Source organism: Pseudorca crassidens, chromosome 14 (genome assembly GCF_039906515.1).
Source record: "Pseudorca crassidens isolate mPseCra1 chromosome 14, mPseCra1.hap1, whole genome shotgun sequence".
NCBI classification, from domain to species: Eukaryota; Metazoa; Chordata; class Mammalia; order Artiodactyla; family Delphinidae; genus Pseudorca; species Pseudorca crassidens.
In genome coordinates this window covers 37,137,515-37,165,278 of record NC_090309.1, presented here as the reverse complement: position 1 = coordinate 37,165,278, position 27,764 = coordinate 37,137,515, and the positions used below count along the sequence as shown (strand labels likewise).

The following is a 27,764-nucleotide window of genomic DNA, read 5'->3' as shown; positions in this document are numbered from 1 at the left end:
AGACAAGGGGAGTTTGTATTTTGGCTTGTTTGTTTGGATTTTGTTTTTTTGTTAGGACTCCTGTTTGTAAGGGAACCTTTACCTTTGGGGCTGTTTTCCTATATTATTTACAGTGCCCACTCCCTAGAGTGATCTCTTAGACCACATGCACAAAATCCAAAGAGCTGAAAGGAACAATGAACACCATCTAGTTCAGGGGTCTTCAAGCATTTTGCTTTCATATCGCTCAAAAGAATCGTGAGACACTGCACTCCCCTCAAACATTTTTATGTTGGTATCTAAAATTTTTCATCTTAAGTTTAAATAACTGCAAAAGATTAAAGCCCATTGTAAATGTGAAATATTTTAATAGCTTAAACATTTAAAAATTACTATTGTCACTCATTTAAATGTATCCAAATAGAATTTAAACACTAAAGTAACTGATACCCTCCATCATCCTTTTAAAAATATCATGAATGCTCTCTCCTTTAACAGTCAGAAATTTTACATTATTTCTTTATCTCCTTGAATCTGTATTTCCATTTCTCTTCCCCATAGAACTTTACCCTAATATAACATAAATTTATGATTTAAATATTTTATTAATCACCTTGTCATAGTTCTCTTAAAAATGTATACATTATACTCCAATAAAGATGTAAAAAAAATTAAAAATATAAAAAAACAAAAATGTATACAGATTCAAATTTAATTTTTTTCCTTTTCTGTGGCCATAAAGCTCTAAAGCTCTGCTGTCCAATACTGTAGCTACTGGCCACATGTGACTATTAAAATTTTTTTAATTAAATAAAAATTGAAATTCGGTTCCTCATTCACACTAGCCACATTTCAGGCATTCAATAGCCACACGTGATGCATGGAAATTATATTGGATGGAGCAAATAGAAAACATTTCCATCATCACAGAAGGTTCTATTGGACAGCGCTGGTCTACAGCATGAAGATTTTCTTCCAGAATGAGTTATCATTACAATTAGTAGTAACACACAATTCATCAAAATAACATAAATATATCACACAATTACTAAATATTTTGATAAAATACTATTATCCCAAAGAATTTTATTAGGAAATGCTTGTCTTAATGAGAAAGCATTGGTGCTGTTTTATCCATATATCCATGGATGAATACTACTCTCTCTAGAATGAGAGTGGGTTCAGCCTCAATTCTAGCTTTTTCACTTTTAAAAGTATAAGTGCCGGGGCTTCCCTGGTGGCGCAGTGGTTGGGGGTCCGCCTGCCGATGCAGGGGACACGGGTTCGTGCCCCGGTCCGGGAGGATCCCACATGCCGCGGAGCGGCTCGTCTGGGCCCGTGAGCCATGGCCGCTGAGCGTCCAGAGCCTGTGCTCCGCAGGGGGAGAGGCCACAGCAGTGAGAGGCCCGCGTACCGCAGAAAAAAAAATATATATATAAGTGCCAAGAAAACTTGTTCAGAATGGAGGGATTTTATTGTAGTGGTATTATTTGATTCTCTGAACTCTTTCCGAGTTCATGCATAATGACAATATTATTATTAATCATTTATCATGTGATATTATTAAATGTTCATTAGCTTCTCCTCCACCTTTGTTAAAATGATGGGATAATATCTGATTTGCAAACGGATTTGTAATCCTATCTTTAGAGTAATTTACTTTCTCAGCTAGAACCAGTACTTTGAATTGTTTCTTTGGTTGGAGTCTGGAGATTTTTACCAATGACAAAATGACAGGATGGACCACATCTTTCTTCTGAAAAAACATGGGAGAAGGACACTTTGAAAAGAGGAAAGGGGAAAGGAGAATAGCTCAAACACAGGAGTATTCTCAGGGAGACGAGTTTCAGTAAAGAGGACATCTGGAAGTGAGCATCTAGAAATTAATTCTTTAATAGAATCTGTACTGGAAACTTTTAGTATGTGTTCATGGACCCTGGGAATATGCTTACCCCAGTTTAAAGACCACTGCTCCAGGAATTCCAAATGTTTTTCAATTTGGCTCTCACACTCTCCTCTCTTGGTCTCTATTTTCCTTTATCCAAATATATGAATTTGTACATCACAATTAAAGGCTTCTTCTTTTTTCTCTCCCTTTTTGTTTGTTTCTAATATTTTATACCTAAAAAAGAAATAAAGATACATATATATTTAAATAAGACATATATACATATATAGTATATAATAATAAGCATAAGTTTATCTATAAATTTATATGTATATAACAATTAAGCAAATACCTGTGAACCTACCACTCCACTTAAAGCCAAATGGTCCTAAGGAAGTAGAACAATACCAAATGACCCGAATGTCTCAGTTTCCCTCCTTCTGGGCACATGATCAGATGGCACTTCCCCACTCCGTTGAAGTTATACATGGCCATGTGACTTGCTCTGGCCAATAGGATGTAAGCAGAAGCAACAAGTGCCTCTCCTGGATGGCCTTTAAGAGCCAGTGCATGCCTTGTCATGTTCCCTCCCCCCACCACACTTACTAGAGACACACCAATTGGTGGAGTCCCTATTAGCTGGCCCATAATGAACCTCTGTTGTATCCAACCCATTGAGATTTCAGGGGCTGTTCGTTACTGAAGCATAACTAGCTCATCATAACTGAAACAGAAATATCTCTGAAACTTCATGTATATCCTTTGGCAGTGGTATTCCTTTCCCTCTTCCCCAGAGATAAACACTATTCTTGCTTTTCTTTAAGGTTTTGCCATATATTTTTATCACTGAATAATATATTTTATGTTTTTGATCTCTATAAATACGAAATCATATTTTATTGTTTTTTGTAAAGTATTGTCTGTGAGATTCAGCAATACTATGAATATTTCACAATTTATTTATCAATTCTACTATTTATGAACATTTAAGTTGAGTTTCTTTTTGCTGTTATGAATTATACCACTCTGAACATGCTCATATATATCTACTGGGATAGAAGTAAGAAATGTTCTCTGGAATAGCAGAGAACCTCTGGGAGCCCCTGAGATGATCTCAGCGGGGGGGTGGGGGGTGGGCAGGGGAGGTCTGTTAAGTCAAAACTATTTTCATAATAATACAAAGGGGTTTTTTGGCATTTTTACTCTCAAGCTCTCATAAGTAAATGGTGGAGTTTTCCACCACATGAGATATCACAACACACAGATGCAGAAGCAGATATGAGAATTCCAGCTGTCTTCTATTAAGTCAGATTTGCAAGACTATAAAACAATGCCACTCTTCCTACTGTTTTGTTTTAGAAAATATATTTATTTTTCATAAACGTTATTTGTTAGTGTGTAATGAGTTTTTATTGCTACTTTTAAATGAATTAATAAGTTTTTGAATTCTTAGGTTTAATTTCTAATATGGTAAATATTGGTCGATATAACCCATCCAAGCAAAAGTTATTTGGGGTCCTGAACAATATTTCAGAGTGAAAAGGGGTCCTGAGACCAAAAGGTTTGAGAATTGCTGCTCTAGGACAAATAACTAGGAATGGAATTTCTGGGTTGGTTTTGCATTTTCGTCTTCCCTGTATAACACGACAAGTTCTCCCAAGTGGTTGTACCAAGTCACCTTCCCACCAGCAACACCTGAGAGTTCCTATAGCAGCATAGACGATCCACCTTCTCAGAAAGCCTCGTGAAGGGGGTGGGTTTAAAAAGCATCCACTCCTCCCCCTCTGCCTTCCCCTGCCCTCACACAGGTTTTCCAGGTGGGCTTCCCAGGTGAACCAGATTAACAGTCCACTTCCTGAAAAGAGGAGGCTCCCTTGGCTCTGGTGGCCACCATGAGGCTCTGAAGTCAAAGAGATTATGAAATGCCCCAACCCACCAGGGACAGCTGTGGGTTGGGGTTCTGGACAGGAGAATGAATTATTGCAGACTATCCACTTAGGGTCTCGTTGGAACCATGTTGATTTTACACCTCTCTGCAATGATAAATGTGTAACTCCTTTCCCCCTCTTCATCAAGGCCCCTTGCTCCCCCTCAGAGCTTTCCTTCCCTGAGTTCACCTTGCCGGAGCAGTCAGCCAAGGCAGATTGTCTGCACGTCTGTATCCCTTACCCTCCCCAGCCTAAAAAAGCCCTGAAGAGGCCATGATTGGCTCTGGCTCTAATGGGCTGGAAAGGAGCTTCCCAGAAGAGTTTCCCAGCCTTGTCCTGGAAGAGAAAATCTAGAAGGCATGTTCATGCCTCAGAAACACGAAGAGGTGGGGCTGATTTTTGCACTCCGTTATTCCAAAGCATTCTCAGGCAGGGACCGTGAATAGTTTATAATAGTCCTTCTTTGAAAACAAACACACACACCTGGGAATAATTGTATTATTCCCAGCCTAGGAAGTAGGCTGGCCTGGAAGAATAAAAACCCTCTTCATTTTCAGAAACATGTTTACCTCCGAACAGGGTTTTTAACCAGGAAAAATGTTGCTGGGTTGTGTCCACTCCCTTCAATGCCCTCTTCCCTCTGCCCTTCCCACAAATCCCCCACTTCCGTCACAAGTTGGCAGGAACTTACTGTTCCTCAGGCCTGGGCAGCATGCCAGAGCCCTCCCATTTTCCGGAGGGATTTCTTCTATTTCTAAGTAAAGTTGTTTAAAACCGGATGCCACGTGGAGCCTGGACTCCTTGCCCTTCAACCCCCCTCCCAACCCCTGGCCCCACAGAGCAGGCCCCTCCTCCCTTCACTGTTCTTGACTTTGGAGCCTGACAGTGTAACCACAGCCAAGCTCCTTCCGTGGAGTGGGCAGGCGCAGGCCCCCGGCCAATGGGGGTAAGCTGCCAGAGGAAATCTCACTGGGCAGTGAGGCTCCCGAAAGGCCTTCCAGCCACCTCTTCTCTCAGGCCCCTCATTTCCTTCTCCCCCTGCCTCACTGTCCTAGAATCCTGAGGCCAGAAGAATTAGACCAGCTCATCTAGCCCTCAGACAGAGCCAGACTTAAGCCAGCACAGATTACAGGGAGATAGTCCAGTTGAAAAAACAACCAAAGGAGTACCTACAGCCTTCATTCATTTTGTTCCAATACACAGCCATTCATTCATTCATTTTCTGTCCAACAAGATATCTACCATGTACCAGCTGCTGTTCACAGTATTGTGCTGTCGTGGATCTTATGCACTGAGAGATGTTAGAAATTTAATACAAGGAAAGAAGGAACAGGAAGTCAGCAAAATGATAACAAAGAGAATAATTAGAAGGTTGCTCAGTCCCAGAGTATGAAAATATCCTTTGACCCTGTTGCAATCTTATAGGTGCATCCAGGGCTCACCAGGCCTGAAGCCCAGATCTAGCAATCAAGAAGGCCGAAAAACCTGCCCAGAGTGTAACGGCTAATGGGAGTGGGAAACTGGAAGTGTAGCTTTGAATTTCCCCCAACACGTGTATGGACGCGAGCCATCTGAAGCTTAGACGGGTGGGCCCTGGACCCAGCAGCAGCAGAACCCCCTGCTCACGTCTGGGGGGCAGCTGGCAGTTAGAGAGTCTCCCCCAGACCAGGGGAGGGGCCTCTGACCTCCCTCCCTGGTGCTGCTTTTCTGGTTGCTACAGGAACTATGAATCCATTATACCCACAGGTCGCCCATGACGATGGGTGGGGGTGAGGGGGGGACCCAAAAAGAAACAGCCACTGCCTTCCTTGAGAGCTGTGGTGGTGTCTACGTCTTTGCAAACCAAATTAAGTTTTCCACAGTGAACTAGTCACCTGGGTGGGAGCCTTTACCACTGTTCCTGATTATTGCTTCTTGGGTAAGGCCTTCAACATTTTGCTTTCAGTTTCCAGCTTTTCTGTCACGTGGATAGTGATCTATAAGTACACATTCATTCAAGGAGCATGCACAGGGTGGCAACCATGTGCCAGGCCCTGTGCAGGATGCTGAGAATGCTCTTGTGGAGGAGGAGCATGGGCCCTGCACTGAGGGCTGTAATGGGAGACGCAGGCACCTAAGAAATGCTCTCATGGAGGGACTAGTGAGCTGAGTGTCTGGGACAGACAGGAAGGCACTCAAGTGTCCCTGGGGATGGGGGAGATCTGAGAGTTCATCCAGTGTTGGTTGCACTGTGCTAGGCACTGGGATCTCAACAGGCTTAGCTCAGGAGGGACAGTGAGCTTATTTGAGATAAATGAATAGAACTTTCCAAGGGAGGCACCTGATGGGGAGGGAGCCGGGAGCTGGGTAGTCAGAGTGAATAACTTGTGCAAAGGCTTAGACAGGAAAAAAGGCTAGGTTCACAGCAGGCCAAAGAGTATTTGCCGTGTGGGGGTGGGGGTGGCCTGACGAGGAGGAGGGTATGTATGGAGGAGGTGCCAAGGAGAGTTTAGACTTTGTCCTATTACAAGAGGGAACTATGGAAGGCTTTTAAAGCATGACATAATCAGATCTGAGAGATACACTCACACACATACATACATACATATATACTACACACACACATATACACATATAGATATCTATAAAATAAACTAAAATATCTATTCTAAATGTATACACACTTGAAATACATATTGCATATATTTCACCCCTATAAATCTAGATAAATCAGTTACTATGCTTTTCTTCCTCTATTCACTCTCTCCTTTTCAGTCAGAAGCCTGCACATTGCCCAGAATTACGATTCTCTTAGCAGAAATATAAAGAGAAAAACATAGTTAATATTCATTTGGGGTATTTTTCCCTTTCTTCCAAACGATGCTCTTGAGAATCAATAAGGAAGGCTCTAGGGAACTGAATTTGGAAGAGGAGGGGAGAGAGGGGTGGGCAGACGACAACCCTTCCAAGGGGGCCTTCTCCTGCCCCGCCCCCTCAGCCCCCCCACCACCACCGACGTGGGGGATGGCACAGAGGGAGGCTGGAGATGCAGGCGGCCTGCGGAAGAGTCTGCATGACAGACTGCCAGCGCCTAGCATGTTGAGTACTAGGAGGCGGGGCAGAAATGATGCCCGCACCTGCGGCCAGTTCAGTGTCTTCCCACCAGCAGATCTCCACGCCAGGGCAGAAAGGGTTGAAGTTATACATCAACAGCTGGCTGAGTGCTTTGGAGGGGGGGGGTCACATAGTAGTGGGAGGGGCCACACCACAGGGGGAGGAGCCCACCCCAGGGAGGAGGGGCACGTGGGTCCTGAAACTGTTGAGCTCCGTCTGAACTGGTTGAGATGACGGTTTAGGACAGCCCTCACTGCTCTCCCACTCCAAAAATACCCCAGAAGTATAGTCTCTGAGACGCCACACAAGAGAGGAAGGAATGGTGGGGATATACCACCTATCATTAAATATGCATATCATTATATGATACGAATGGTGGGGATATACCGCATATCATTAAAATATTTTTTCAGGTGACTTACAAAATCTACCCACTGTAAAAAATCTTTTTAAATTTGATAAAGAAATAAGGTATAAGGAGAAAATGGGGGAGAGGTAGAAGAAAGGAGATTCATGTAGAAGGAAAGTCAGTACTCAGTTATTTAAACTGATCTTATAAAATTTTCAAAAGTAGGCTCTAAATTAGGTTGTGAGCTTCCTATGAAACACAGCAAAAATGAAAATGTGAAAGTAACAAAATTGACATTGCACAAAAGATCAAAACCCAGTTCCTCAGGAATACTCTACTCTTCTTTGTTCTGAGACTCTAGTGATCTTTCTCCTCCAAGTCCTCATAAAGGGCAGTTTCCCAGTGCCCTCAACAGCTTTCCAGAAATCCAAGCAACACTAAGTTTCTATGGCAATTTCCGTAGGGTCACTGAGGGTGACAGATATTCCAAAGCTCAATTTAGGACAGCAATTCTGTCAGGTGATAGAGGAGGAAAGCCAAACACATTTACCCATGGTATTAGACTTACCTGATGTGGATCCACGAATGAGATCTACCTTATCTAAAGACTGGACTGCATATCTTTCAAGCAATCCTCTGTAAATATTTGTTAAAAGTTGAGTCATACATAATTAGAAGTTATATTATTTGAAAAGAACCCAGCTAGAATAATGTTCTATTACTGATTAAAAGCAAATCATTAATCTTAAAAATCAATCTAACACATATCCAAAGAAACACTAGAAAGTCATTAACGATTATTTTCTATATCATAATTTTCACGATCTGACAAATGTCCGTAATACTACAGTTAGATAAGAATTCAGTAACAAAATATGATGTATAGCATGAAGCCCTGGGAAAAGGAAAGATATAAAATATTAACTGGTTACTTCTAAGTGGAAAAATGTGAATATAGATAGAGAGAGAGAAGAGTAGAAGGAAAGTATAAATGCTAACTGTCTCTCTCTAGGTAGTAGACTCCTACCACTTTGCTCTTGCATAGTTTGGGTTCTCCTCACTCCTAAGACAAGGATTTGGGTGCAGGTAGTATGTTTGGAGATAATCCCAGGAAGCACTAGAAGGGAAGTGGGAAAGTGAAACAGAGAAGGGAAGAAAGCCAAAAAGCAGTGCATTGGTGAGTGGGTTGCCAGTGTAAGCAACTGGAATGAAATCCCCAGGGACTCTCTGAGAGGCCATGTGGAACATACCTCAGTGCTGTCTGGCACTAAGGGTCAGACAGCTGGGGTATTTACCTACCCACTCTCATCCCCATTGTTGAGGATTGCTCCTGAGGTGTTAACTCCCCGGCACTTTCGACCTGCCCTGTGTGGAGGCCAAACAGGACCCTGTGGCCTCAAGAAGATAAAGTCCTCCCAAAGGTGACAGAGATGCTGAAGAAAGGAAGTCACTGACAGATAAGGGAACTGTACATCAACTGTAGGGGACCTCCAGGACGGATTGAGGAATATGGGCAGATGACAGACACTGCAGTTTCCAAGTTTTCTACGTATATTACTTTTGCTATTGGGAAAATATTTATAAAAATCAATTTGTCAGAAGATATCTGTTGGCACCTGTTATGAGAATTAAATAGCTGACCATGACTCTCCTGAACAATGACAATCCCATCTCTGTCCGAAGGTGGGCTGGGGCAGTACAACTGAAGGAATGAACTTTGTCTCAACAAATATGCTGGGACCAATCCAGAACACAAACCAATGAGAAGTCAAGATCTCAAACCTTCACCCATGGAATACTAGCCACACTGATGTTGGCCTAAACTTTGTTCACATTAGAAGTTGCCAACTGTCCACTAGAGCCACAGAGCTTAGCCATGCATTCATGAAGCGTTTAAATTTGAGTTTCCAAGGAAAGATGGCTTTCACCTTATTTTTCTAAATTAATTAATTAATTTGTTTATTTATTTATTTTTGGCTGTGGTGGGTCTTTGTTGCTATGCATGGGCCTTCTCTAGTTGCGGCAAACGGGGGCTACTCTTCGTTGAGGTGTGCGGGCTTCTCATTGCAATGGCTTCTCTTGTTGTGGAGTACAGGCTCTAGATGCATGGGCTTCTAGAAGTAGAAGCATGTGGGTAGTTGTGGCTTGCGGGCTGTAGAGCACAGGCTCAGTAGTTGTGGCGCACAGACTTAGTCGCTCTGTGGCATGTGGAATCTTCCTGGACCAGGGCTCGAACCCATGTCCCCTGCATTGGCGGTGGATTCTTAACCACTGTGCCACCAGGGGAGCCCTGGCTTTCACTTTAAATTCATAATCACAAACTTCAAATGGGTGCCCAACACTGCCTGGCAGCATGACTACATCTGTTCTAGTAAGTTCATCTTCCCCATTGTTGCAGTCATGAGAATGCCTCACAGGGAGCATAATTAGCCTAAGGCCCCAGCAGCTGTGCTCTGAAATCCATCACTGTGTTGAGGCTAAGACCACCTTCCCAGATGCTGCTTCCCAATGGCTGAGCTCAGCAGGGACAACAAGGAAACAGGGAACTCCTCTGATGGCCAATTTTGGCTTCCCATTGGCCTACTGAAAGTTCTCTAGATTTCATGGCAGTCTAGTACACTTCTACCCACCCTTCCTTTCCTCTCTCTTGACTTGGAGTCAGACCTGCATCACTGTCTGACAGCTCTCCCATCCTCTTCTGGCTCCCTCCCCATTTTCTCTCACAGATGGTTCTACTAATAAAATCCTTCTAAGAATAAACCCACCTAAGGAGACAAAAGACGTGTATGCAGAAAGTTATAAGACACTGATCAAGAAATTAAAGATGATACAAACAGATGGAGAGATATACCATGTTCTTGGATTGGAAGAATCAACATTGTGAAAATGACTCTACTACACAAAGCAATCTACAGATTCAATGCAATCCCTATCAAACTACCAATGGCATTTTTCACAGAACTAGAACAAAAAAATTTCACAATTTGTATGGAAACACAAAAGACACTGAACAGCCAAAGCAATCTTGAGAAAGAAAAACGGAGCTGGAGGAATCAGGCTCCCTGACTTCAGACTATACTATAAAGCTACAGTAATCAAGACAGTATGGTACTGGCACAAAAACAGAAATATAGATCAGTGGAACAGGATAGAAAGCCCAGAGGTAAACCCACACACATATGGTCAACTTGTCTTTGATAATGGAGGCAAGAATATACAGTGGAGAAAGGACAGCCTCTTCAATAAGTGGTGCTGGGAAAACTGGACAGCTACATGTAAAAGAATGAAATTAGAACACTCCCTAACACCATACACAAAAATAAACTCAAAATGGATTAGAGACCTAAATGTAAGGCCAGACACTATCAAACTCTTAGAGGAAAACATAGGCAGAACACTCTATGACATAAATCATAGCAAGATACTTTTTTACTCACCTCCTAGAGTAATGGAACTAAAAACAAAAATAAACAAATGGGACCTGATGAAACTTCAAAGCTTTTGCACAGCAAAGGAAACCATAAACAAGATGAAAAGACAACCCTCAGAATGGGAGAAAATATTTGTAAATGAAGCAAATGACAAAGGATTAACCTCCAAAATTTAGAAGCAGCTCATGCAGCTCAATGTCAAAAAAACAAACAATCCAATCCAAAAATGGGCAGAAGATTTAAATAGACATTTCTTCAAAGAAGATATACAGATGGCCAACAAACACATGAAAGGATGTCAACATCACTAATCATTAGAGAAATGCAAATCAAAACTACAATGAGGGGCTTCCCTGGTGGCACAGTTGTTGAGAGTACGTCTGCCGATGCAGGGGACACGGGTTCGTGCCCCGGTCTGGGAAGATCCCACATGCCACGGAGCAGCTGGGCCCGTGAGCCATGGCCGCTGAGCCTGCGCATCTGGAGTCTGTGCTCCGCAACGGGAGAGGCCACAACAGTGAGAGGCCCGCGTACCGCAAAAAAAAAAAAAAACTACAATGAGGTATCACCTCACACCGGTCAGAATGGCCATCATCAAAAAATCTACAAACAGTAAATGCTGGAGAGGGTGTGGAGAAAAGGGAACCCTCTTCACTGTTGGTGGGAATGTAAATTGATACAGCCACTATGGAGAACAGTATGGAGGTTCTTTAAAAACCTAAAAATAGAACTACCTTACGACCCAGCAATCCCACTACTGGGCATATACCCTGAGAAAACCATAATTCAAAAAGAGTCATGTACCACAACATTTATGGCAGCTCTATTTACAATAGCCAGGACATGGAAGCAACCTAAGTGTCCATTGACAGATGAATGGATAAAGAAGATGTTGCACATATATACAATGGAATATTACTCAGCCATAAAAGAAACGAAATTGAGTTATTTGTAGTGAGATGGATGGACCTAGAGTCTGTCATACCGAGTTAAGTAAGTCACAAAGAGAAAAACAAATACCGTATGCTAACACATATAACTGGAATCTAAAAAAAAAAAAAAAGGTTCTGAAGAAACTAGGGGCAGGACAGGAATAAAGAAGCAGATGTAGAGAATGGACTTGAGGACACGAGGAGGGGGAAGGGTAAGCTGGGACGAAGTGAGAGAGTGGCACGGACATACATACACTACCAAATGTAAAATAGATAGCTAGTGGGAAGCAGCTGCATAGCACAGGGAGATCAGCTTGGTGCTTTGTGTCCACCTAGAGGGGTGGGATAGGGAGGGTGGGAGGCAGATGCAAGAGGGAGGAGATAGGTGGATATATGTATATGTACAGCTGATTCACTTTGTTATACAGCAGAAACTAACACACCATTGTAAAGCAATTATATTCCAATAAAGATGTTTAAAAAAAAAAGCAAAAAATAAAATAAAATAAAATCCTTGCATGTTTACTCCTGTCTTGGCATCTACTTCTTGCAAGACCTAGACCAATACAGCACTCTCTAAACTGGCTCTTTTCCTCCCTTCTTCTCTCTTCTCAACAACTCCCTTCTCTTCCTCCTAACAGCTCATGTCCTGACTCCTGCTTCTTTGAGACAATGGAAGGCATCAGAGCCTAAATCCACCAGCATCTCCTTCCAACCCAATATGTGAGGAGGAAGTATCCCTCCTCCTGCCAAAGCCCAGTCTTTCCAGGGGCACTCATGATCTCATCCTGTCCTCCCCAAGAAGATCTTCAATCCTTCATGTCTCTCCTCCCTCTCCTGCAACACCAATCTCTTCCTCACTCTCTGCTGTCCAACCCCTCTGGCTATTGCCTCATCCTTTACTCCTCTCCTAAACCAAATTTTTTTTAAATCTTTTTTTAAAATTTTTGTTTTATTTACTTTTTTATACAGAAGGTTCTTATTAGTTATCCATTTTATACATATAAGTGTATAGATGTCAATCCCAATCTCCCAATTCATCACACTACCATCACCACCGCCCCTCCAGCCACCTTCTCCCCTTAGTGTCCATATTGTTCTCTACATCTGTGTCTCAATTTCTGCCCTGCAAACTGGTTCATCTGTACCATTTTTCTAGGTTCCACATATATGCGTTAATAGACAATATTTGTTTTTCTCTTTCTGAATTACTTCATTATGTATGACAGTCTCTTAGATCCATCCACGTCTCTACAAACGACCCAATTTCATTCCTTTTTATGGCTGAGTAATATTCCATTGTATATATGTACCACATCTTCTTTATCCATTCATTTGTCGATGGGCATTTAGGTTGCTTCCATGACCTGGCTATTGTAAATAGTGCTGCAGTGAACATTGGGGTGCATGTGTCTTTTTGAATTATGGTTTTCTCTGGGTATATGCCCAGGGGTGGGATTGCTGGGTCATATGGTAATTCTATTTTTAGTTTTTTAAGGAACCTCCATACTGTTCTCCATAGCGGCTGTATCAATTTACATTCCCACCAACAGTGCAAGAGGGTTCCCTTTTCTCCACACCCTCTCCAGCATTTGTTGTTTGTAGATTTTCTGATGATGCCCATTCTAACTGGTGTGAGGTGATATCTCATTGGAGTTTTGATTTGCATTTCTCTAATAATTAGTGATGTTGAGCAGCTTTTCATGTGCTTCTTGGCCATCTGTATATCTTCTCTGGAGAAATGTCTATTTAAATCTTCTGCCCATATTTTGATTGGGTTGTTTGCAAAACCAAATTTTTAAGAGCCAATATTTACACATCTTATCTCCACTTACTCACTGCCCATTCACTCTGAATCCACTTCATTTTTGTCTCAGCAACCACTGCTCTAGTGCTCTTGCCAAGGGCAATGCCACCTCCACGTAGGCAAATCTATGGAACACTCTCCTATCTTCATCCCACTCAACTGTTCAGCAGCATTCAGCACAGTTGACCATTTCTTCATTCTTTAAACCTTCTTCTCTTTTGATTGACACCATAGACTCCCGGTTTTCCTCCTACCCTGCTGGCTACTCCTTCTCAGTCTCTTTTCTTGATCCTTCCTCTTTTGCCAGATATCCAAATGTGGTGTCTTCCAAGGCTCGCAACTCCTTTCTCTGCCCTTTCTCCCTAAATGAGCTCATTCACACCCTGGCTTTCAAATCCACTAATATACACATGACTGTCAAGTTTATACCTCCAGCTCTTACATTTCCCCCGATCTTCAGACTTGTTATAGCCATCTGCCTATTCCACATCTCCACTCAGATGTCTAATGGGCATCCCAAATTTAATAGATCAAGAATTTTTTATTTCTCTCCCCAGATATGCTCCTCCCTGGCCCCTCCTCTTCTCAGTAAGTGGCACCACCATTCACCCTGGTTGTATTAGTCAGAGATCTAATTCCTCCCTCTTCAACTCCAAACTATAAGGAAAGGCAGATGTGTTCCTCTTTTTGTGTATTTCTAAGTTTTATTCATTACCTGGACTTTCCTTTCATATATGACTGAATCTTTCCATTTCCTTGCACTGTAAAGTGAAAGGCTCCTCAGAGAGTGGGGCCTGACTCTGGCAGTCCTCCGAAGGTTACAGAGTTAGGCTCTAGCCCCTTGGAGGATACCGCATGCTTCTATAGGGGTCCTCTGTTGTCTAAGACTCTACGGCTGAAAACCATGCACAGAGAAAAGCACAAAAAGTGGTGTCCCTGAGTATTGGAGACCTGTATCCCACTGAAACCAGATTAGCAACCACAATGCAGTGTCTCAGGGTTAGGGTGGGTGGTTGCTGTTTTACGTTTTATTGGCTGCTGAAAGAAAAGGTGGAGGGGAGAGGAATCATCAGGAAAGCTTCCATAAAATAGGGATCAAATCATCACCGCCCTTGGCAAGGGGAGAGGAGGTGAATCATAACTGTCACATCAAAAGTCAACCCCTCTTTAATCCTCCAGCCTGATCCTAAGTCATGATTTTTAAAACTGCAACAAGAAGGGCTCAGTGTAAATAAGTGTTGAATGAATTAAATTACAGGGGAAAAAAAACTAAACATGCTTGAATATAAATCCCAGAGAAACAAATGCACACGTTCATCTAGAGACATGTATAAGAATATTTACAACAGTTATATTCATAATAACCAAAAAGTAGAAACATCCCAAACATCCATCAGTAGGAAAATAGATAATGAAATAGTGGTCTATTCATGTAGAGGAATACTACACAATGATGGGAAAGAATGAACAATGGATACACTCATCAGCATGGGTGAATCTCATAGGTGTTCAGTTGAACCAAAGCAGTCAAACACAAAACAGAATGTGGGGCTTCCCTGGTGGCGCAGTGTTTAAGAATCCGCCTGCCAATGCAGGGGACACAGGTTCGAGCCCTGGTCCGGGAAGATCCCACATGCCGTGGAGCAACTAAGCCCACGAACCACAACTAGTGAGCCCACATGCTGCAACTACTGAAGTCTGCGCCCCTGGAGCCCATGCTCCACAACAAGAGAAGCCACCACAATGAGAAGCCTATGCGCTGCAACGAAGAGTAGCCCCAGCTCGCTGCAACTAGAGAAAGCCCATGCACAGCAACGAAGACCCAATGCAGCCAAAAATAAAAATAATAAATCAATAAATTTATTAAAAAAAAAACCCAGAATGTGGCAGACACACTCTACAGTGACCCCCTCCCAACAAGTCACATCCTTATACAATCCTGTCCTTGTGATTGCAGGCAAAGCCTGTGACTTGTTTCCAGCAAATACAATACAGCAAAGGTAATGGGATGCTGCTTCTTTGATTAGGTTATAATATATGTCACAATTGATGGGATACCACGTCTCCCATGATTATGTTATTTTATTCAAGACTCTGTCTTTGTAAACTAGAGAGAGAGCTTCTCCCTTACTTCCATGAAGTAAGCTGTTATATTGTGAGAGAGCCTGTGAGAGGGCCATGTGGCAAGGAACTACAGGTATTCTCTAAGAACTGAGAGTGGCCTTTGGCAAACAGTCATACAACCACAAGGAAGTGAATTTTGCCAACAACCTGAATGAGCTTGCAAGCAGTTTCTTCCCCATCAAGCCATCAAATGAGAACACAGCCCAGCCAACACCTTGACTGCAGCTTCGTAAGATCCTGAGCAGAGAACCCAGGTAAGCTGTGCCCTAGCTCCTAACCCACAGAAAATGTGAGATGATAAACGTGTGTTGTTTTAAACCACTAAATTTATGGTTATTTGTTATACCACAATAGAATACTAATACAGAAAATATATTGAATAATTCCATTTTTATGAAGTTCAAGAAAAGGAAAAGCTAATCAATGGTAATATAAATCAGAATATTAGTTACCTCTACAGTGAAGGAAGGATAATTAACTAGGAAGGAGCAAGGGTTACTTTCTGGGATGCTGAAAATGTCTATATATTGATCTGAGCAGTGGGCACATGCATATACATGTAGACAAAAATTCATTGAGCTGTACACATAAGGTTAATGCTCTATAAACACTTTACTGTATATATTATATTCTCTGATTTGAAATTTTTAAAAATAAGAAGAAAACCAAAGGAGAGCAAGAATTCTGAAGAAGGATCCCTTCTGAAGAAGGTGTCTATCCGTTCACCAGTCTTGCATCCAGTTGAGCCTCCAGCGAAGAGGGGTTCCCAGGATTTGGGTTCTAGTATATTACCTCAGTCTTCCCCCAGCTGAGGTACACTTCCCTGCCCCACACTGCTCCTTCCCTAGTTACAAAAGGAAGCCACTGCAGAGTTCTGAGCAAAACTTTAAAAGCAGGCTCAGGGTATTAATTTAATGATGAGGGTTTGACTAGTCCTTCATAATTCAGAATGCCTGTGATGCAGGTGTCCTTTGCATGAGGCTCACTTGTGACTATCTCCCTCTGGAAGCTTGGTGCTCCAGAATGTCACTTAGCTAGTGTGAGTGAACCTGGCCAACTGTGCAGCAACCGCATTGCAAGGGGACTTTACTGTTCTCTACTGTCTTTGTGTCCACATTCCACTGTGTATAGTGTATACTTTTGGGTATTCACATATTTGAGGATTCTGGCAGGTCTCCAGTTATCTCCTGCCTCTTGAAGTCAATCACCCAGACAGGCAGCTTCACTGCCCAATCCCACTCCTCCATCCCCCAGCAGAGTTCCCTCTTATGTCTTTGCTAAAGCCTCCTGCCTGCTCTGCTCCTAACATGACACAGCCAACCATATTCTCTGCAGGATCCCCTGCTGACAATCTAGCTTTGCCCATGCTCTCTTTAAGTGGGCTCCAAGGAAGTGCTTCTGTTTCTCAGCCCTTTTCCAAGATACGTATTTATCCCAGAATCCTCCTTCCCACTCCTCTGAAAGATTAACCTCCACCTTTTCATGGGGAGCGGGGCAGCGAGGATAACTAACTGTGGAATGTCGGCTCAGCTACCTGCACAGCCATGACACTAACCTTCCTACGTGGGGGATGAGAGGAGAAGAGGGAAGGAATACAGATGAACTCCATACCAACAATGCAGTCAGAGTCACAGCACTTCACCCTAGAGGTATGTGCCCAAGCCTTTCAAAACTCTCCGCGCCCTTGGGGAAATATCTCAGCCCTGTGATTCCCACAATCAACCCTGGTCTCTGTCCCAGTATCAAAGCAGGTGTGGATCTACTGTAAAGCTAACGAAGCTCTAAAATCCTGGGACTCCCCTTGCACTGGCTCCTCCATGGCTTTCGAAGGGCCCTAGCAATGGGATCATACAGCCCACATATTTTTGTAAAATTGGCAATATATATGTGTGTATACCAATTTATATGGTGTATGTATATAGTATAATATATAATATTATTAATGTATGATATATAACAGTTGTATATATAGTGTGTATATATATTATATATCATTGATACATATAGTATGTATATTATATACAAGTCACAGGGTCCACCTGAAATATATACTATATAACTTACAAATAATAAAATATACATATATAAATATATATATTTCTGACAACCATAATTTAAGATGACAGTCTCTTTCCACTCTCCCTCCTCCTCTATCATGCATCCCTCAGAGGTCAGGCAGCCCTGGAGTGATCATGGGCATTTGGGGGATCTCGCTGAGAAGAATTCAAGTTGGAGATACACTTGGTGTGCATTTAAGGGAATGTTTGTGTTCATTTCCACGTGCAGTTCAGTGATGGTGAGCCGTCCCACTGTAAGAATGGCCTCGACAGCCCTCTCTGCCAGCTCACCCAGTGTCCCAACCTGAAGGTGCAGAGGGGACATTGTGCTATGAACCTGGCACCAGCACCATAGTGCTCAGCACCAGAACTATCCAGGTAAAGGAGAAAAAACAAGGATTAAAAGGTGGAAGCTAGTACATGGAAAAATTCTTCCAACTCTTACAGCTCTAATACGAAAGAAGCTTGATTAAGGTTTTCCCAGATTTGACTATAATCCTAACATTGTATACAACATGACCAATAATGAGTTGTGAAGCTGAAAGAAACTTTGCTAAACTATCAATAGCTTAGAAAAAAATTTCAAACACATTAAAGACAATTGTCTTTCTATTTTCTCCAAATAAAGTGATAGTGTAAAATTATTGTCACATGAAGAGAAAATCAAAATGTATGAAGACCAAAGCTATAGGAAAAAAAGTATTATAAAGGTATGTCAGGCAACGAACTAATAAAGATATTATGGTTTTTTTCTGGATAAGCAAATATTCGCTTTTATACTAAATTTTCATGGTAATTTTGCATTCTTTTTCTTAAAGAGGACACTTCAAATTACATGTGTCAAGCCCCGCAAAACGCGGATTCCCCCAACGGAGAGGCCCTTTGCATGAGACTCTCTCCCCACTTGTCTCTCATACCCGTGCCTCTTTCCCAGTGTCTTGCTTCCCTGCACCTGCATAGTGATCTTCATAGAACCCCTGAGTGGCTTCAGACATTTGTGTCATAGACAGTCTTTGAATTATAATGTGGGTGCTGGATAGAATGTTACCACTTATTTGGACCACCACCCATTTTACAGATGAGGAAACTGAGACCCAAAGAGGCAAAGTGAATTTCACAAGGTCACAGCAAGCTGGTGGCAGAACTTAAACACAGCACCCTGACTCCCCATCCAGTGCTCTTTACACTGTTACTTGTAATCTATTTGTTATTCCAGTGGTTTGCAAACAAACCAGTGCATCAAAATTACCTGTCTGTTTGAAATGCAGTTTCCTGGGCCCCACTCCCAGAAATTGTAATTCATTAAATCTAGGTCTAAATATCTACGTTTTAAAAAACCTCTCTAAGTGAAGCTAAGGCAGAGGTGGATGGGGCTAGTTCAAGTATCCCAACCTTCTTATTTCTCGAATCCTACACTTTCTCTTTCCTCTTGGTCCCCACATCTCCCAATATAACTGGGAAAGGAGCGGCAGCTGCCAGGTCTCTTCTTAGTTTCTTTTCTTTTTTTCTTTTTTTTTTTTTTTGCGGTACGCGGGCCTCTCACTGTTGTGGCCTCTCCCGTTACGGAGCACAGGCTCCGGACGCGCAGGCTCAGCGGCCATGGCTCACGGGCCCAGCCGCTCCGCGGCATGTGGGATCTTCCCGGACCGGGTCACGAACCCGTGTCCCCTGCATCGGCAGGCAGACTCCCAACCACTGCGCCACCAGGGAAGCCCTCTTCTTAGTTTCTTACTGTCCCACCTCCCACCAGATACACACACACACACATACACACACACACACTCACACGCTTGTACGCAATACTGTGGTCTTTTTTCCTAACACCTTTAGCTTACAACCATTTATAAGGATAAATACCTAGTGAGGCTCAAGGATTATCTAGAGTCTAAACAGCAAATAGACCACAGATCCCATACCAGGAGTTTTGCAAAATAATTCCCAGTAGATTTCACAAATGCTTACTTGTCCTCCATATGAAATGTAAAAGCTGGACCTGTCATATCCAGTTTCATTACTGACCATGGGGATAACCACAGGGTGAACCAGAGAATAGCTGGTGTGATTAAGTTCTGACTCAGGCCTTTAACACCATCTTGATGATAACTAGTAGTGATCTGATCTGTCAGCTCCAGATATCTGGGGCCTCATGAGGTTGGCAACCAGAACAGGACACACACTCCTAATTTCCAAACAAAGTGGATGCCATTTGAGGCCTTAACAATCATGGTCCCTGAACTTCACCTGCCCCTGGTAGACCAAGTTATTAGCAGAGGACAGCTTTTTCCTAGTATATGAAACTCTTTACCAATTCTCAGAAGCAGTACAAATGCAGTGTTTCTATTCACTATTTTTATAAGGCCCAGATCTGGAAGTCCTCGAAAGGTGTTCCTGAGCCCAGAGTAATCAGCTGGTGCTCCCCTCAAGCACGTTAAGTGTAGACCTGACTAACAACTTGACCCAAAGAAACCCTCACAGTAATACCATTCTATTTTTATAAGAGCTACAAGGAAGACTATTAATGGCAATGCTTTTTGTTATTAGTAATCAAGCTTGCCAAAAACAGTACCCTGTGGTGTTCAGGTTCTCACACCCCTGAGACATGAGAGACCTCTGGGGCTCAAACCAACCAGCCCCCAGGAACTGCTGGCTTCTTTTGCTACAGAAGTTTTGCTATATGAAAAGCGTGACTTTTTTATGTCCTTTGGCCTTTCTTCTTCCTCTGCGTTCAGTGTCCCCAGACTAAATTCAAAAGAGAACCTAAAGTCTATGTGTTTCTCTAAATAGACGTGTAGTTAGTGCTCTAAGAAGAAATGTCATCCTTACCTGCATGAACATAGTGGTCCTGATTCTAGGGGTAACAGCTGAACAGCAGCTTGTCCCAGTGGTTTAGGAAGTTCTTTTCTCCGTTTTCAGGATAAAAATAAAGATTACTCAGATAGATCTGTGATTCTGTCTTGGCAGAGAGTTTCAGAGCCTGGGAACCAGAGTCTATTGGATGAACATTCAGAGGCTTAATTTCAGAATCTCAAATGACAGAAACATTCTCACTGACTGCAGTGACGGCCAGAATGCTTGGCTAGTTTTGATATTTTAAACTAACAGCCTTAAAACAATAGTGAATACCATCTCTTGAATTTCCTTATTTCAAAATGTACTCTTAGACTGCCTTCACACAAAAAAGTTGAAGTTCCATCACTGAGAAAACTACCTAATAAATTATCAAGAACATTTTTTGATACACAAAGAACTATGCTAAGTACCTTGGTGCCAAAAACTAGGACACAATTTCCATCGGGAGGACCCTACAATCCAGTCAGGGAGTCAAAACATGTTCACTGGTTTCACACAAATAGAATATGAGAAGTACCACAAAAGAGGGACAAACAAGCTATAGCATTTCAGATGCAAGAGATTACTTCTAGCTGAAGAGACTCCAAGAAGATCTTACAGGAGGTGACATTTGAGCTGGGTCTGACAGCGTGTGCACAGTCTCGCTACTAGATCTGCTGAGTGTTTCTCCAATTACCCATTCGATAACGTTTTCTTGTCGGTGGAGCTCATGGTCATCCTCGTGTGAGTTTTCTATTGCTGTATAACACATACCACAAATTTGGTGGCTTAAAACAACACACATTTGTCATCTCATAGTTTCTGTTGGTCAGGAGCCTGGACATGGAGTAGCTAGGTTCTCTGTTCAGGGTCTCAAGATGTCAGCTGGTCTATGTTCTCATCTGGAGTTCTTCTGAGTTCACTCAGGTTGTTGGCAGAATTTTCTTGCAGTTGTAGGACTGAGGCCCCTGTTTTCTTACTGGCTGTTGTTTGGGGTTGCTCTCAGCTCTTAGAGGCCACCCTCATATTGTAGCCACATGGCCTTCTCACAACATGGCATCTTACTTTTTCAAAGCCAGCAGGAGAATCTCTCTCTAATTTAGGGAAGACCTGACCGTCCTTTAAAGGACTCACCTAATAATGTCATGCCCACCAGGGCAATCTCCCTTTTATTAACCCAAAGTAACTGATTAGGGACCTTAATTACATCTGCAAAATCCCTTCACCTTTGCCATCTCACGTAACCTAATCACCCCAGTAAAATCCCATCATATGTACAGGTCCCCCACACTCCTAAGGGGAGGGGCGTGTACACCAGGAGGCAGAATCTTGGGGTCCCTCTCGAGGCCATTCTTCCTACTACATGATTCAAGCAAAAGTGTAAGCTTTAACATCCATGTGTTACACAAACCTTACTACAAATTCCATCTCTGTCTATAAATTTAAACCACTAGGACTGTAAGTGGCAAAGAAAGTGATGGTGAATGTGGAAAGAGAGGTAGTAGATTGAACTTTCAAACACAGCTGTCACAACATAGTGCATGTTCACTACGCTTAATACATATACACTACATTACTACAATAGAGTACATAGTACACTACAAGAGTGCGCGAACGCGCACACACACACACACACACATACACACCACAGGCTGTTTTTACAATATGACATTGAACCCTCCTCCTAATGTGTAGTGGGGTCTATGTCACCCCCTCTTGGACAGAATTTTGTAACTGCCTTGGCCAGTAGATTATGACAGAGTAACACTAAATGACTTCTGAGACTAGGTCATAAAAATAATATGCACTTCCACCTTATCTCTTGAGACATTCTCTCTTGGAACCCAGCCACCAAGCTGTGAGAACACCAGTCTCATAGAAAAGCCACATGAAGGCGTTCCAGCCAACAGTCCCAGTTAAGGTCCCAGCCAACAGCCAGCAATAAACAGCAGACACGTGAATGAATGAGTTTCAGATGACTCCAACCCCCAACTGTGGAGTCACCCCTCACCTTCAAGCCACCCCAGCAAGTGCCATGCTGAAATCCCAGATTCATGAGCAAAGCAAATGATTGTTGTTTCAAGCCACTTAATTTGGGGTGACTTGCTAAGCAGCAATACAGAACTGGAACACACGTGGAATGGCAAGCTGGACCCTGGCAGCTCTGTACATCCCCAGAATCAAAAGGAAACCCTTCTGTGGCCAGGAAGGTGGAGGTGTTAAAGATTCTGATGCCCAGCATCCTAGCAACTATAAGCCATTCTAACCTTCCTTGCTTTAATCTGGGGCCCCCTCCACACAGCAGATTAAGAACACTGAGCTGCTGTCACAAGGAGCTTGACATGCTGTTCCAAGGCAAAAGAGGAAGCAGGGGGGCTGGAGAGATGCATGAAGAACAAAAGAACTAGAGAAAGAGATGCAGAGGAAAGAAGAGGCTGACTTTTAAATTGGAGCCTGAAATGCAAATACACGTGTAAATGGGGGAACACTAGAAAAGACAGAGATTTTAATGTAAGATACCCCCTACACACACACACACACACACACACACACACACACACACACACACACACACACACACACACACACACACCCTTAGCTGCCAGCAAGAGGTAGCCCAGCCTCTACCCTCTCTTGTCCTCTCAGGTTTGGGAAAAGGAATTTGGTTTTCAAACACAAACTGAATTTTTTATTGCCATGCCACGTCCCTGGTTCTCTACAAAGCATGTAATTCCAGCTGTTTGGCTGCATCTCAAGAGGCCGTGGAATAAGAAAGGCTTTTCACATGTGTTCTTGCTTACTTGGCTGGGGGTGGGAGACAGGGTTTCTGAAGGATCTGGAAATCTAGCATAGATGGGGCAATGGGGGGTCACTCTGGACAGCAAGAGTAAATAGTGCATGACACACCAAATGCACACATACTGTACACACAACACACGCACGTGGCACACATAGGCCACATACACACAGCACATATACATGATGCACATACACACTACACTACACCCACACTACACGCACATACGCACCACACACACACACAGCCATTTAACCTTTGGAAAGAGAAACACAGTGATATGTAGGGTTTGACTTAAACACTTGTAAGAACCTAAGTAAAATTACAAATCCTAGAATTGTAATATTTTGCAATCATTTAATCCAACCTCTCTATTTTATAGGCAAAGAAGTTGGGGTTTAGCCAGAAGTAGGAGGCTGGAGCTTTTTCCTCCCATCTCAGTGCTAGGGAAGCCCTCACTGTGCCTCTCCTAGAGTTTTAGAAAGATCCACTCTGATTGAGACTTCAGCCGCAGTCACACACACACACTCATCTGTGCGACTGTTGTTTTGACTTAAGTTTAAAGAAAAAGAAAGGAAGGAATTTGTTGCTTCCTCTCATTACCCATGCAGAAAACCATGGGCTTCCTTTTGCTCCCAACACATGCAGTCTCGTCATTTATTTTTCAATTTGAGCACCAAATCCAGATCCCAAAACTCTAAGGATAAAGTTGCTGTGGCAGCTGAGGCGCAGAGTAAAGTGAGAAAATGTAGGCCACAGGAAACCTCTCATCACTCAGATGCCACCCTTCACTTTGGGGCCAAAGAGACAGTGTCTGAGCCCCTGAACCACGTATCCAGGAGGCCGGCCTCTCATTGGATCCTCTACCCAAGGCATCCTGGGACGCCTCAGGAAGGCAAACCCATGGGTCTCTCCATGGATGGTGCCGCTCAGAAGCCCTGCCAGTCACTGGCCATTTCATCACCGGCTCCTCCCGGCCGCCCTGAGTCTGCTTAGACAAGGCACGTCCGCATCAAGTCAACTTTTGAATCCTGGGCCCAGCGAGAGAAAGAAACCAATTTCCCCTCAACCTCGTCTCCCAGGAGCTCGGGCTGCTTCACAATCAGGTTAATCATTTTCCATAGAGACGCAGCTCTGCCCACCAAGAGGAACTTCTGCACCTGGAACCAGGAAAGCTCCCCGCAACTCCGTCCCACCCCAGTCCGGCCCCACCTCAGTTCCTCTGATGGATCTTCCTCTCCACAACATCCTCACCCCTCTCAGGGCCAAGGACCTTCTGTTGTGGGGGGACTTAACAAGCGCCCCGGGCTGTTGTTGAAGGAGTCTGCCGAGCTGCAGATGGAGCTCAGCAAATGTCTTGGCCATGGGAAGTCTTCTTTTCCATGGTTGATGGGAGAGCCTCGCCAAATAGCAGGTGCATTAGTCTGCTAGGGCCACCATAACAGAATACCCCAACTGGGTGGCTTACACAACAGAAATTAATTTTCTCACAGTTCTAGAGGCTAGAAGTCCAAGATCAAGGTGTCAGCGGGCCTGGTTTCTCCTGGGGCCTCTCTCCTTGGCTTGTGGATGTCTGCCTCTTCACTGTGTCCTCACATGGTCCTTCCTCTGTATACACACATGCCTGGTATCTCTTTTTGTGTCTGTGTTTTCTCTTCGTATAAGGATGCCAGTCAGATTGGATTAAGGCCTACCTTAATGGCCTCATTTTAATTTAATCACCTCTTTAAAGGCCCTATCTTCAAATTGAGGGCTTCAACATATGAATGAGAGGAGGGGACACAGTTCAGCCCATAATAACAGGAGAAGACCTGCCTGGCACACAAGTGATATTCCTAGTCAAATGGTGCAGGATGGCTCTCGTAGCAAGGCACCCCAGCGCTCTCCCCCTCCAGGGCAGGAGATCCCCAGTAGCCTCCCTGGAGAGTAGGGGGCTGGGCAAAGGATGGCTTCCCCTTTCTCACCTTTCTTGTCTGTGCCGTGGCATAAACTCTGTGCACCTAGGCCCTCGGAGCCCTGTCTTTTGATTTGCAAAAACCTGGTTTGGAAGTTTATAATAACCTCAATATCAGTATTTTCTTCTTTTTGTATTCTTACTATAACAAGCCCACTAAAAGAAGAACCCAGAATGCAAGGGGAGAAAGAACAGCACAAAGATTAATATTTCAAGAACCCCTTGCTTTGTACTTTTTAATGTAGAGCTCTTCAAGGTTCATGGTCCTAATTTTGGGGTCTAATTTCAGAGCATTCCCATTATACTTTTCTTAATGATGACCAAAGACCTGAGAAACGGGAGGTTGGAAACTTTGACCAAGACTAACTGTGAGAATGAAATCAGATAATGGCTGAATATCAAAGTGCCTGGCACAGACCAGTACCTAAATCTAAACCTCTCTGCACCAGATTTGCTCATCTGTGAAATGGGGATAATTATTAGGTACACAGGTTATTTTAATGCAGAAATCTCATGCTTCACACATAGTACATGCTCAGTAAATATTCATTAAACTTTTAAAACCTTCTATTTTTTCAGGACTCTGAATTATGTCCAGTAGTGTCCAGATTTAGAGCAATGATTACAACAGCAACACTGTAATTCCTTGGGGTTTATAGAGTGTATAATTTCTCCTTTCCCTGGAGGCCTTAGTATCAAGTCTTCAAATCAAGTACCACTTGGTTTTTTTTTTTTTTTTTCATTTTAACATCTTTATTGGAGTATAATTGCTTTACAATGGTATGTTAGTTTCAGCTTCACAACAAAATGAATCAGTTATATATATACATATGTTCCCATATCTCTTCCCGCTTGCGTCTCCCTCCCTCCCACCCTCCCTATCCCACCCCTCCAGGCGGTCACAAAGCACCGAGCTGATCTCCCTGTGCTATGCGGCTGCTTCCCACTAGCTATCTACCTTACGTTTGGTAGTGTATATATGTCCATGCCTCTCTCTCGCTTTGTCACCGTTTACCCTTGCCCCCTCCCCATAGCCTCAAGTCCATTCTCTAGTAGTAAGTCTGTGTCTTTATTCCTGTTTCACCCCTAGGTTTTTCATGACATTTTTTTTTTCTTAAATTCCATATACATGTGTTAGCATACGGTATTTGTCTCTCTCTTTCTGACTTACTTCACTCTGTATGACAGACTCCAGGTCTATCCACCTCATTACAAATAGCTCAATTTCGTTTCTTTTTATGGCTGAGTAATATTCCATTGTATATATGTGCCACATCTTCTTTATCCATTCATCCGATGATGGACACTTAGGTTGTTTCCATCTCTGGGCTATTGTAAACAGAGCTGCAATGAACATTTTGGTACATGACTCTTTTTGAATTATGGTTTTCTCAGGGTATATGCCCAGTAGTGGGATTGCTGGGTCATATGGTAGTTCTATTTGTAGTTTTTTAAGGAACCTCCATACTGTTCTCCACAGTGGCTGTAGCAATTTACATTCCCACCAACAGTGTAAGAGGGTTCCCTTTTCTCCACACCCTCTCCTGCATTTATTGTTTCTAGATTTTTTGATGATGGCCATTCTGACTGGTGTGAGATGATATCTCATTGTAGTTTTGATTTGCATTTCTCTGATGATTAGTGATGTTGAGCATTCTTTCATGTGTTTGTTGGAGATCTGTATATCTTCTTTGGAGAAATGTCTATTTAGGTCTTCTGCTCATTTTTGGATTGGGTTGTTTGTTTTTTTGTTATTGAGCTGCATGAGCTGCTTGTAAATTTTGGAAATTAATCCTTTGTCAGTTGATTCATTTGCAAATATTTTCTCCCATTCTGAGGGTTGTCTTTTGGTCTTCTTTATGGTTTCCTTTGCTGTGCAAAAGCTTTGAAGTTTCATTAGGTCCCATTTGTTTACTTTTGTTTTTATTTCCATTTCTCTAGGAGGTGGGTCAAAAAGGACCTTGCTGTGATTTATGTCATAGAGTGTCCTGCCTATGTTTTCCTCTAAGAGTTTGATAGTGTCTGGCCTTACATTTAGGTCTTTAATCCATTTTGAGCTTATTTTTGTGTATGGTGTTAGGGAGTGATCTAATCTCATACTTTTACATGTAGCTGTCCAGTTTTCCCAGCACCACTTATTGAAGAGGCTGTCCTTTCTCCACTGTACATTCCTGCCTCCTTTGTCAAAGATAAGGTGACCATATGTGCGTGGGTTTATCTCTGGGCTTTCTATCCTGTTCCATTGATCTATATTTCTGTTTTTGTGCCAGTACCATACTGTCTTGATTACTGTAGCTTTATAGTATAGTCTGAGGTCAGGAAGCCTGATTCCTCCAGCTCCGTTTTTCATTCTCAAGATTGCTTTGGCTATTCGGGTTCTTTTGTGTTTCCATACAAATTGTGAAATTTTTTGTTCTAGTTCTGTGAAAAATGCCAGTGGTAGTTTGATAGGGATTGCATTGAATCTGTAGATTGCTTTGGGTAGTAGAGTCATTTTCACAATGTTGATTCTTCCAATCCAAGAACATGGTATATCTCTCCATCTATTTGTATCATCTTTAATTTCTTTCATCAGTGTCTTATAATTTTCTGCATA

The 27,764-nt window shown here is 42.8% G+C and overlaps 1 long non-coding RNA gene across 2 annotated transcripts in view; it reads right to left on the bottom strand.

Annotated features, from left to right (window-relative positions):
* LOC137206187 (uncharacterized) overlaps positions 1-27,764 on the bottom strand; it is a 178,228-nt gene that overhangs the window by 122,648 nt on the left and 27,816 nt on the right. For both annotated transcript variants that reach the window (XR_010934515.1, XR_010934516.1), the window contains exon 2: positions 1,932-2,101. This is a non-coding gene — a long non-coding RNA (uncharacterized lncRNA). The remainder of the gene's footprint in view (positions 1-1,931; positions 2,102-27,764) is intronic.